This window comes from Erpetoichthys calabaricus, chromosome 3, assembly GCF_900747795.2.
Source record: "Erpetoichthys calabaricus chromosome 3, fErpCal1.3, whole genome shotgun sequence".
NCBI lineage: Eukaryota > Metazoa > Chordata > Cladistia > Polypteriformes > Polypteridae > Erpetoichthys > Erpetoichthys calabaricus.
Window position 1 is genome coordinate 65,611,789 of NC_041396.2, and position 10,850 is coordinate 65,622,638.

Below are 10,850 nucleotides of genomic sequence, written 5' to 3' on the forward strand. Positions count from 1 at the left end.
AATAAAACGTGTGCTTTTTGGAAAGATGTGATCTCAGTCTGATGGTGTCCTGGCATGTCTCACATCCACCAACATCATACAAGAGAAAAATCAGTTTAAATATAGTCTCACATACTTACAATAGGTATAATGTCCCTCCACTGTCACGTTGTTTTGATTCCTAGGAAATAAAGTGATATTACACCTAAGCAGTACTCCTGGAGGCACTGAATTAAGCCACATCCTCTACAGTTCATTAGATTGATGATTACTCTGGAGGGACATCTTCTATATGCTGAATTATTTAAAAAAAAACAAATTAAAATCATAGTATTGCAATGACCTGAAAAGTCCAGGGTTGTTGTTTTAAATACTCTAAGGTTCAGGGTGACTTTTACTTGTGGTTGAAACAACTGACTATGAAGAATGCCTACCCACTCCCAAAGATAGAGGAATGCCTTGACACATTGGAAGGAAACATCATGTTCTCCACCCTCGACATGTAAAGTGGGTATTGGCAAACAGAAATACAAGCAGAAGACAAGAGAAAGACTGCCTTTATAACCAAATATGGACTCTATGAATATACTTGTATTCCTTTTGGATTATGTAACGCACCTAGCACCTTTCAAAGGGCCATGGAGCTGGTGTTACAAGGACTGCAATGACAGACTCTATTAGCATATCTGAATGATGTCATTGTTTTAGGCAACAGTATTGAACAGGGACTTCAGAATCTTGCAGAGGTCTGCCAGCATCTAGAAGATGTGGATTAAAATGAAAGCTTTCAAAGTGTCATGTTATAATGAATGAGGTTTAGTTTCTGGGACACATAGTGAATGGTCAGGGCATTGCCACTAACCCAGTTCTTATACACTTCTTCTTTTTCTTTCAGCTGCTCCCATTAGGGGTTGCCACAGCAGATCATCTTGTTCCATATATACCTGTCCTCTACATCTTGCTCTGTCACATCCATCACCTGCATGTCATCTCTCACCACATCCATAAACCTTCTCTTAGGCCTTCCTCTTTACCTCTTGCCTGGCAGCTCTATCTTTAACATCCTTTTCACAATATATCCAGCATCTCTCCACTGCACATGTCCAAACCAATGCAATCTCACCTCTCTGACTTTGTCTCCCAACCATCCCACCTGAGATGACCCTCTAATGTACTTATTGCTAATCTTGTCCATCCTCGCCACACCCAAAGAAAATCTTAGCATCTTTAACTCTGCTACCTCCATACAAGTACAGCATGTAGTGAAATAACCGTCAATTTGTGCCAGCATTTGCAGAAATTGCCAGTCCAATAACTCCGCTCTTGCAGAAGGGAGTAGAAGTCAAATGGAGTCAGACTTAGCAGCTAGCATTCAATGAATTGAATGAAAAGTTAACAACAGCTCCAATATTGGCTTACCCACTGCATATAGGGACATTTATACTAGCTACAGATGCTTCCAACTTTAGCATCGGTGCAGTCCTCTCCCAGCTGCGAGTGGAAGTTGAAAGGATCATTGCATATGCCACCTCATGCTTACAAAGCACCCAGCAGCATTACCGAGTAACAAGAAGGGATCTCCTTGATGTGGTTTACAAAGCACTTCAGACATTATATTGGCCGTTGTTTTCTCAATTGTACTTATCATGACAGTCTTACTTGGCTCTTCTGATACAGACATCCAGAAGGACAGTTAGCCCACTGGTTAGAGAAACTCAGCCAGTATGACTTCCAAATTGAACATCTTGAGGGTATACAACATGCCAATGGAAGGAAGTGAAGGTCACATGTGAGTGCTATCAAGCTGGAAAAGTTCTTGACAGCCTGCCATACAGTGGCTACACACATTATCAAAAGCTGCAACGGCATTGGAGTCGCTTTGATAGTGATTTGGATGATGTGATCCCTCCTTGCAGTGTGGGGGAGTGCACCTGGGTGTGGGCACACTGAAAATGAATTCTTAACTAAGGCAAATTCAATAGAGCACAATGAAGTCAAGGAAGTGTCTCAACCACTGGCTGTGCTAGAAACTTGCAAGCAAGCAGCAGTTCGATTAGGTACAAAGGAAGGAACATACTCTATCCATGCTTCACTGATGGAAGGATTAAGATAGATAGATAGAAAGATAGATAGATACTTTATTAATCCCGATGGGAAATTCACAATTAAGGGGAGTTTCCTGCCCAAGAGGAAGTCTCACTTGAGAGCCCAGTCATTCACAAATATTGGTTGTACTGGTCACAGGTTAAGTGCTACCAAGGGCTTCTCTACTACCGCTGGGAAGGCACACTGGAAATGCCTTCTTCCCCCCAACTGTTAGTGCCTCAATCTTTACAAGCAGAAGTCATCCACTTCTGCCACAGCCCACCAAAGTCCAGCCATCTTGGAGAAGGGAAGACACTTTACAGGTTTCGACATCATTACTTCTGGGAGAGTATGAAACATGATATTTCTTTTTGTTAGAAACTGTAAGCAGTGCCAAGCTTGTAAATCTGTTGGGGTAACAGGAAGAGTCCCCCTATAAGCATATCAGGCAGGGGCACACATGGATTGCTTACGCATTGATGTGCTGGGGTCCTTTCCAGTCTCCAGTATTGGCAACAATTACATCCTGGTAATGATGGATCAGTTCACACAATGGGAGGACACCTTCTATGGTCCCTGATCAAAGCGCTGAAACTACTGTAAAGACATTAGTGTGCGAATTCATTGCACATTTTAGAACTCCACTGGAAATTCATACTGATCAAGGCCATAATTTTGAAAGTGACCTATTTACGGAAGTTTGCCATCTGTTGCAAATAACTAAAACAAGGACTAACTTATACGATCCAGCAATGGTGAGGTGGAACACTTTAACAGAACCCGCTTGCAGATGGTTAGGTGCTATGTTGATGAAAACCAAAAGAACTGTGACCAGCACTTGCAGCTCCTCACTGCTGTATGCTGAAGTTCACTACATTCTATTACTGGGTTCACTCCAAACTGGCTACTGCGGGGCAGAGAAGTCCACCATTCCCATGTAGTCCCCCAGTGCATTAATCAGGCTAATGCACATACAGTTTATCCGGAAAGTATTCACAGCGCATCACTTTTTCCACATTTTGTTATGTTACAGCCTTATTCCAAAATGGATTAAATTCATTTTTTTCCTCAGAATTCTGCACACAACACCCCATAATGACAATGTGAAAAAAGTTTACTTGAGGTTTTTGCAAATTTATTAAAAATAAAAAAACTGAGAAATCACATATACATAAGTATTCACAGCCTTTGCTCAATACTTTGTCGATGCACCTTTGGCAGCAATTACAGCCTCAAGTCTTTTTGAATATGATGCCACAAGCTTGGCACACCTATCCTTGGCCAGTTTTGCCCATTCTTCTTTGCAGCACCTCTCAAGCTCCATCAGGTTGGATGGGAAGCGTCGGTGCACTGCCATTTTAAGGTCTCTCCAGAGATGTTCAATCGGATTCAAGTCTGGGCTCTGGCTGGGCCACTCAAAGACATTCACAGAGTTGTCCTGAAGCCACTCCTTTGATATCTTGGCTGTGTGCTTAGGGTCGTTGTCCTGCTGAAAGATGAACCAAACGTGACGCCTGGCATTCACACCAAAGAGTTCAATCTTTGTCTCATCAGACCAGAGAATTTTCTTTCTCATGGTCTGAGTCCTTCAGGTGCCTTTTGGCAAACTCCAGGCGGGCTGCCATGTGCCTTTTACTAAGGAGTGGCTTCCGTCTGGCCAATCTACCATACAGGCCTGATTGGTGGATTGCTGTAGAGATGGTTGTCCTTCTGGAAGGTTCTCCTCTCTCCACAGAGGACCTCTGGAGCTCTGACAGAGTGACCATCGGGTTCTTGGTCACCTCCCTGACTAAGGCCCTTCTTCCCCGATCGCTCAGTTTAGATGGCTGGCCAGCTCTAGGAAGAGTCCTGGTGGTTTCGAACTTCTTCCACTTACGGATGATGGAGGCCACTGTGCTCATTGGGACCTTCAAAGCAGCAGAAATTTTTCTGTAACCTTCCCCAGATTTGTACCTCGAGACAATCCTGTCTTGGAGGTCTACAGACAATTCCTTTTGACTTCATGCTTGGTTTGTGCTCTGACATGAACTGTCAACTGTGGGACCTTATATAGACAGGTGTGTGCCTTTCCAAATCATGTCCAATCAACTGAATTTACCACAGGTGGATTCCAATTAAGCTGCAGAAACATTTCAAGGATGATCAGGGGAAACAGGATGCACCTGAGCTCAATTTTGAGCTTCATGGCAAAGGCTGTGAATTCTTATGTACATGTGCTTTCTCATTTTTTTTATTTTTAATAAATTTGCAAAAATCTCAAGTAAACTTTTTTCACGTTGTCATTATGGGGTGTTGTGTGTAGAATTCTGAGGAAAAAAATGAATTTAATCCATTTTGGAATAAGGCTGTGACATAACAAAATGTGGAAAAAGTGATGCACTGTGAATACTTTCCGGATGCACTGTAGATCTGAAATCCCTGAATATGTGAAAAATCATGATAAAGGGATGGATCAGGTACATGAGATGGCCAGGAAGCACCTAAAGGTGGCACAGATTCATCTGAAGAAGACATATGACTTGCGGGTTAAGGAGCGTCCTTATAAAGTTGATGATTTAGTATATGTATGGGACAGTACCAAGGAGGTGGGTCACATTCTAATGTTCCAGGCACCATAGTGTGGACCTCAGGTTATGTGAATTTCCCCTTGTCTGTCTGTCTGTCTGTCTGTCTGTCTGTTACTAAATACCTTGGCCCAGTTTTGTATCAGGTCTGGAATCAGCACAATTCAAAGGTTCTGCATCATGATTGCCTACTTCCATACACTACCGACAGTGTTCCAGGGTGGATGAGGAGGCCACTCCATTCTATGCTGTAGGAGGGAGAACCCTTACAACCTGATACATTCAACCAAAAGGAGGATTCAGGCCACATGCAGCTTCTCTTCACTGAAGACACTTCCAGCACACTAACACCCAAAAAAAACAGACAGTGGTCAATTGTAGGCATCATAAAAAAAGATGTGAATTGATTTATTCTGGGCATATAGTTAAGCTATTACAGTGGTGAAATGACTCAGCACAGCAGAATGAAGGGGACGTGTAATGACCAGAAAAGTTCAAGGTTGTTGTTTTAACTACTCTAAGGTTCAGGCTGACTTTTACTTGTGGTGCAGTTATCTTGGTTGTCATACGTAGTATAAGCGCGGGTTAGTTGATTGCTCCCAGGCCTGGTGTATGGACACATGCTAAAAGCACTCTGTACTCCGAGTTAGATCAACGACCTGTTAAGCAGCATCTGTTTAATTAAATTCAATGTAAATGTACAGCTTAATACTCCTGGATACCGTGCAGCTAAGTATTAATGGCTTCCTGACAGATATCTTTGTCGTGGACTAGTTTTTACCCACGCCACACAGAAAAAAAATGACAACAGTACCATTTAACTCTCAACCCATTATGCCAGTTAAAAACTGAAGTTTTTCTAGGTAGCCCACTTAGAAAACCAACTGAACAGTGGTGCAGTTAATATTGGCGCATTCATTCAAGATAATATATTTTTAGATTTAAAACCTCAATTAAAAAACAGATACAGTTCTGTACCTTAACAAAATCAGTAAGCTGTAGAAAAAGATGTCTAAAGAAATTAAACACCTGATAACAGTGAGTAGTTTAGGTCATTCACAAAACAAAGATAAAACACCAAGTGTTGCATTTAACCAAAGTCCCTAAGCAAGCATGAATTCATAGAAAAAATGAAAATGACAATCAATTAAAAATAGCAAATTAAAACCACATGCTTTGACTATTTAAAAGCTGAAAGAGGTCAATATCCCTTCTTCCCTCAATTTACTCTATGTGATTTTAAATACCCGGATTTTGGTCCAGCAATATTGGCTGCTCAACTAATCATGCACTGGTCATCAGTCTTCACTGAGCACTTTTGGACACAGCCCCATAGAGTCCTCATTAACCTAACACACATTTAGAAAAAAGGAGCAGGGTGGACAAGCAGAAAAAAAAACCATGTGGACATGGATGGATCAAGAAACAACCACATGGTCAAAGAATGATGCGAGAGTTGAAATCAGTCCTAATATGCACCAAAGCCAAATCACAAAATCAAAGTCAAAAAACAGTGTGTGATATTTGTGAATAAGAGTTTATGTAGAAAGCAGGAACGCAGTTAAAGGGTTTCAGATCTATCCAAATAATGGGACAAAGAGACTAGTGTGGCAAAGGCCTACATAGTATCCTGCTACTGTTGTCACATCTTACAATTCCGAGAGGACTGGCCTAGCAAATGAGATCCATTTTTTTGCAGCCACTATTCAAAATGGTGGTGCCCTTAGGAAAAATAGAATGGTGTCAGTGGAATGCCATAGTATAACACTAAAATAAAACAATAACTCCAAAAATATCTCATTCATAAAAAACAAATATGCCATAAGATTCCTCATACTTCAAAACCAAAAAAATCAACATTAGAACAGAATAAAGAAAAATATGTTCGTCTCAAAATAAATGCAGGAAACAAAAGCTGACTTAACACACAAGAGGACAATGTTCAAACTGAATGTAAATGGTAACCATTCCATCATTTGGACCCACATTGGTAGAACTGTGAAATAGCAATACTTATGACTCAACTACTGTGTTGCCCTGAGAACTAACATACATTTTATCTTATTTTCACCATGAAAGTAGGAGTTTCTATTTTCTTTTTGCAACTGCATGCTTCATTTTCACAAGACATTAATAGATAAGATTTAAGAGTCCACTGATTCCATTTTATTTACAGTTAGTAGCAGCTGGTTCATTTTCCTGCTAGTCTGGCTTCAGTCTGTTTTGGTGTTTCACTTGGTCTGAGCCACCAGGTGGCACATCATTCAAACTGTGGTAAAAAGAAAGAAAACAACCCAAAAGTATTCTCTGGGTCAAAATTTTGGGTCGGGACATAGTATATGGTCTTCCTTTGATCAAATGAGGAAGGTGTGCACATTTTGGTAGAGATTGGTCCAATGGTGGAGATTTGTTTAAAGGAACACACAGTACATATACAAGTGTGTATATATATGTAGACATGTCTCGTTTAATGATGGCATATGGTTCAGACCAGTGCGTTGTGTGGAACGAGCCCCGGACACAGACAGGCAGACATGGTATTATGCATTACCACACGTTTATTTATAATCCAAGAGTGCACACAGACAAACCCCAAGACTCCCCCAAAGTCCAGGCTTCTCCCTGAGCCTTCTCTCTCTCTCTCTTTTCAGACCTCTCCTTGCCTCCTCCCAGACCTCATCCTTCTCCTCACCCGACTCCATCCCTCAATGAAGGGAGGCGGCCCCTTATATAGGCGGCCGGCTGGGTACCATGCCCAGCCGCGTGCCACAGTACCCCACCACAAGCTGAGGCCCCTAGGGGACCGCACATGCCCCTGTCACCTCAGTCTGCTGCGGGGTTTCCCTCTGCCTCCGCAGAGGGTGGCCTTTCTCTGGACGTGAGTTCCCAGCATCACGTCCCTTCGTATCGGAGGAATGGGCTCTCTTCCCCCGATTCCTCCTCTTTCTCTTGGACGCCGTGATGGTTTGGGTCTGCCTGCGGCAAAAGTACAGACCTTGTCCCACCTCCGTCCCTACAGACTGACACGGGGTTGCCGCTGGCTTGGGGCATAGGGCGCTAGGACCCGGGGCACACATCAGGCCACGTCCTGCCTGCCCTGTCAATCTCATCCCTACCGCCACGCGGGCAGCCCCCGTGGCCGCATCCATTGTCGGAGACCCCCCTACTCGGTTCCGATCACGTATATCACAGGCCTTTTTGGTTGGATCTCCCCCATGCTTTATGGGGTTGGCTCTACTCACTGTCCCCGCAGTACCCCTCCGGTCGAAGGATCCAGCGTTGTGTCGTTCTGTTTGCGCATGCAGAGCCTGCCCTGACGCGACTGCCTTCCCCTCCAGTTTCTGCACCTCTGCTCGGAGAGCACATAGCTCCTGTGGCGGTGACCCAGCGGGCAGCAGGCGAACCTCCAGCTCCCGCAGAACTGCTGCTAAGGACAGAAAGCCAGCTGACGGTGAGCTTACCTGTCAGTCAGCGTCACACACCGGCTACTTCCTGTGGGCCTTTTCCCCTGGCCCAATTGGGTCTCTCGCTGGCACAAGACAGACATTTCTTGGTCCCGCCTCCATCCAATCGTTGGCGGGCACACAAGACACTCCATCCAATCCCGTGCCTGTCATGAGGAGGGACTTCCAGTCCGCGGCCATCTTGTCTCCCCTCCTGATGCGGTGACGAGCCTCCGGGCAGCTCCTTGGCTTCCGTGGCTGTTTGAGCTACAGCGTCTCCTTTCCGGCAGCTCCCCCTGCTGCCGCCGCGTCAACAAGGTGCCGCGGATCGACATGCGCCCGCCACCGACGCGGATCCGGGCAGCCCCTGCCTGCAACATATAAAACACACTCAGGCCCACAGGGCCGGTTGCCAGCAAGCAGGGAATCTACCTCCCAGGTCCCGTCTGTCCGGGGAAACGTCCCCGACGTGGCCTCGCTAGGCAACATGCCGTCCCGGCCGCCTCCTGCGGCAACGTGCTTGCAGGAGCCCGCTGCACTCCGGCTATTCTCGTCTTCCTCCCGCACCAGTGGAAAACGACCCTTCTGCGGTCTGATGGCGGTCCATGGTGCGAGTCTGTCTTGCAGGGCTGTGTGCACGCTGCTCTTGCGGCAAGTGGATGGGCTACCCTGCTACACCAGGCCGTCCACAGACTCATTTGTTACTGCAGGTCCTCGCCTTGAACCAGGCGGAGCATCCTGTCGGCTACGCCACTGTGGAACGAGCCCCGGACACAGACAGGCAGACATGGTATTATGCACCACCACACATTTATTTATAATCCAACAGTGCACACAGACAAACCCCAAGACTCCCTCAAAGTACAGGCTTCTCCCTGAGCCTTCTCTCTCTCTCTTCAGGTCTCTCCTTGCCTCCTCCCAGACCTTGTCTTTCACCTCACCCAACTCCATCCTTCAATGAAGGGAGGCGGCCCCTTATATAGGTGGCCGGCTGGGTACCACGCCCAGCCGCGTGCCACAGTTGCTAGTTAATTTCATTGTTAAGCGTATTGATACACATTAAGAGAAGCAGGGGCAGCCTCTATGTCTGATGTAATTTTCGATATACTGACCTTAGAAACTAGGAATTAAAGCTTGGATGCCTGGTTAATGGAAGCAGCTATCCACCACATGATGTCAGGGGTCAAATAACAAGTGCATTACATGCCCAGTAACTCTCCAGCACACAAGTGAGTAGACAAACAAAATGGCAGTGATCATACAAAAAATTAGAAAAAAAAAACACACAGAATTCTGGCACCCATGGAAGACAGTGATATTGCAAAGATAATGACAGAAAAATTAAAATAACAGCATCCTAACATCAATCATGTCTTCTGGTATGTATGTGTGTATGTCTCTCTCTCTTTCTCTCTCATTCTCTCAAAGGGTCCATCACTATAAACTACCAGAGCTGGCAGTTTGTTTCTGGGTCAGCATTATGTATTGCCTTGATGTACTGTAGAACTTCCAGCTGGAAGTTTATATAAATGAACCAACAGGTGAAATGAGTTCTTCAGTAATATATTCAGTGGTTAACAAAAAAGGAGAAATGTATACTGACTTGATAACAATCACTTTAAAGCCGTATCCCATTACATGTTGTAATATATTGTGGCGGACGGCTGGGGCCCTTGCTTGGCTGGGACACCTTCATTATGGAAGGAACGGGAGAGAAGCAATACCTCCTCCAGAACATGAGAGGGCAGCCCCCCTGGATTCCATCGGGGCCACCGCTAGGTGACACCTGGACAGTATCGGAACCTTGGAATGCAGCATTTCCGCCACCCTTGGAAGTGCTGCCAGAAGATCTGGGTTCACCTGGAGTGCTTCCGGGTGTCCATGCAGCCCTTCCACAACACCAGGAAGTGCTACCGGATGATTGTCAGGAAGCACCTGGAATGCTTTCGGGTGCAATATAAAAGGGGCCGCCTCATTCCATTCAAGGAGCCGGAGTCTGGAGGTGGAGGACAAAGCTTGTGTGGAGGAGCGGAGGCGGCCGAAGAAAGGCTGAAAAACACAGAAAGAGGAAGAAAGGAAGAAGAGACTGAGTCATTGTTGTGGGTGATTTGTGCATTGTGTGCTGTATAACAGAAAAAGCAAATTAAAAGTGTGTGTGTTTGCACTTGTGACTCTATGTCTGTTTGTGGTTGGGTTAATATTCCTTAATATTTATGCCCTACTTTTCTGCAAAAACTGGAATAAGGAAATTTCCACATATAAGCTGCATTTACTGAGTAAACAAGGGAAAACAGAGAATATGAAAAGGTGTAAGAGTGCATTTCGAAGACATTAAAGTGACATAGGTCATGGCAGGTCACACCCCCCTTGTGACTAAAACCTCTAAGGTACAGATTCTCCTACCCCAGGCTACTTGAAAACGTGAAGATTATTTTTTCAGTCATCGGCAACAGCAACTCATTTTCGAGAACTGTGTGTATCCAGTCAAACCTGTGTTTGTTTTTTAAAAGAAACAAACAATATGGAACGGTGGCCAGACCTCATTTGGAAAGTAACATGGTGGGATAACAAATCAAGGTCAGGTTTATCAGGATTTTGTTTTGCTCAATTTTAGTAATCCTGTCATTTTTGTCTTTCTAGCTCACAGTATCCAATAATCTGAAGATTATTTTTGCTGATCCAGACAGACATGAGCCATAAGGCTACATGATCCAGCAGTCTTCCTAACCCACTTATCCAGGGCAGGGTCCCTGGGCAGCTGAAGCCTATCCCAGCAAAC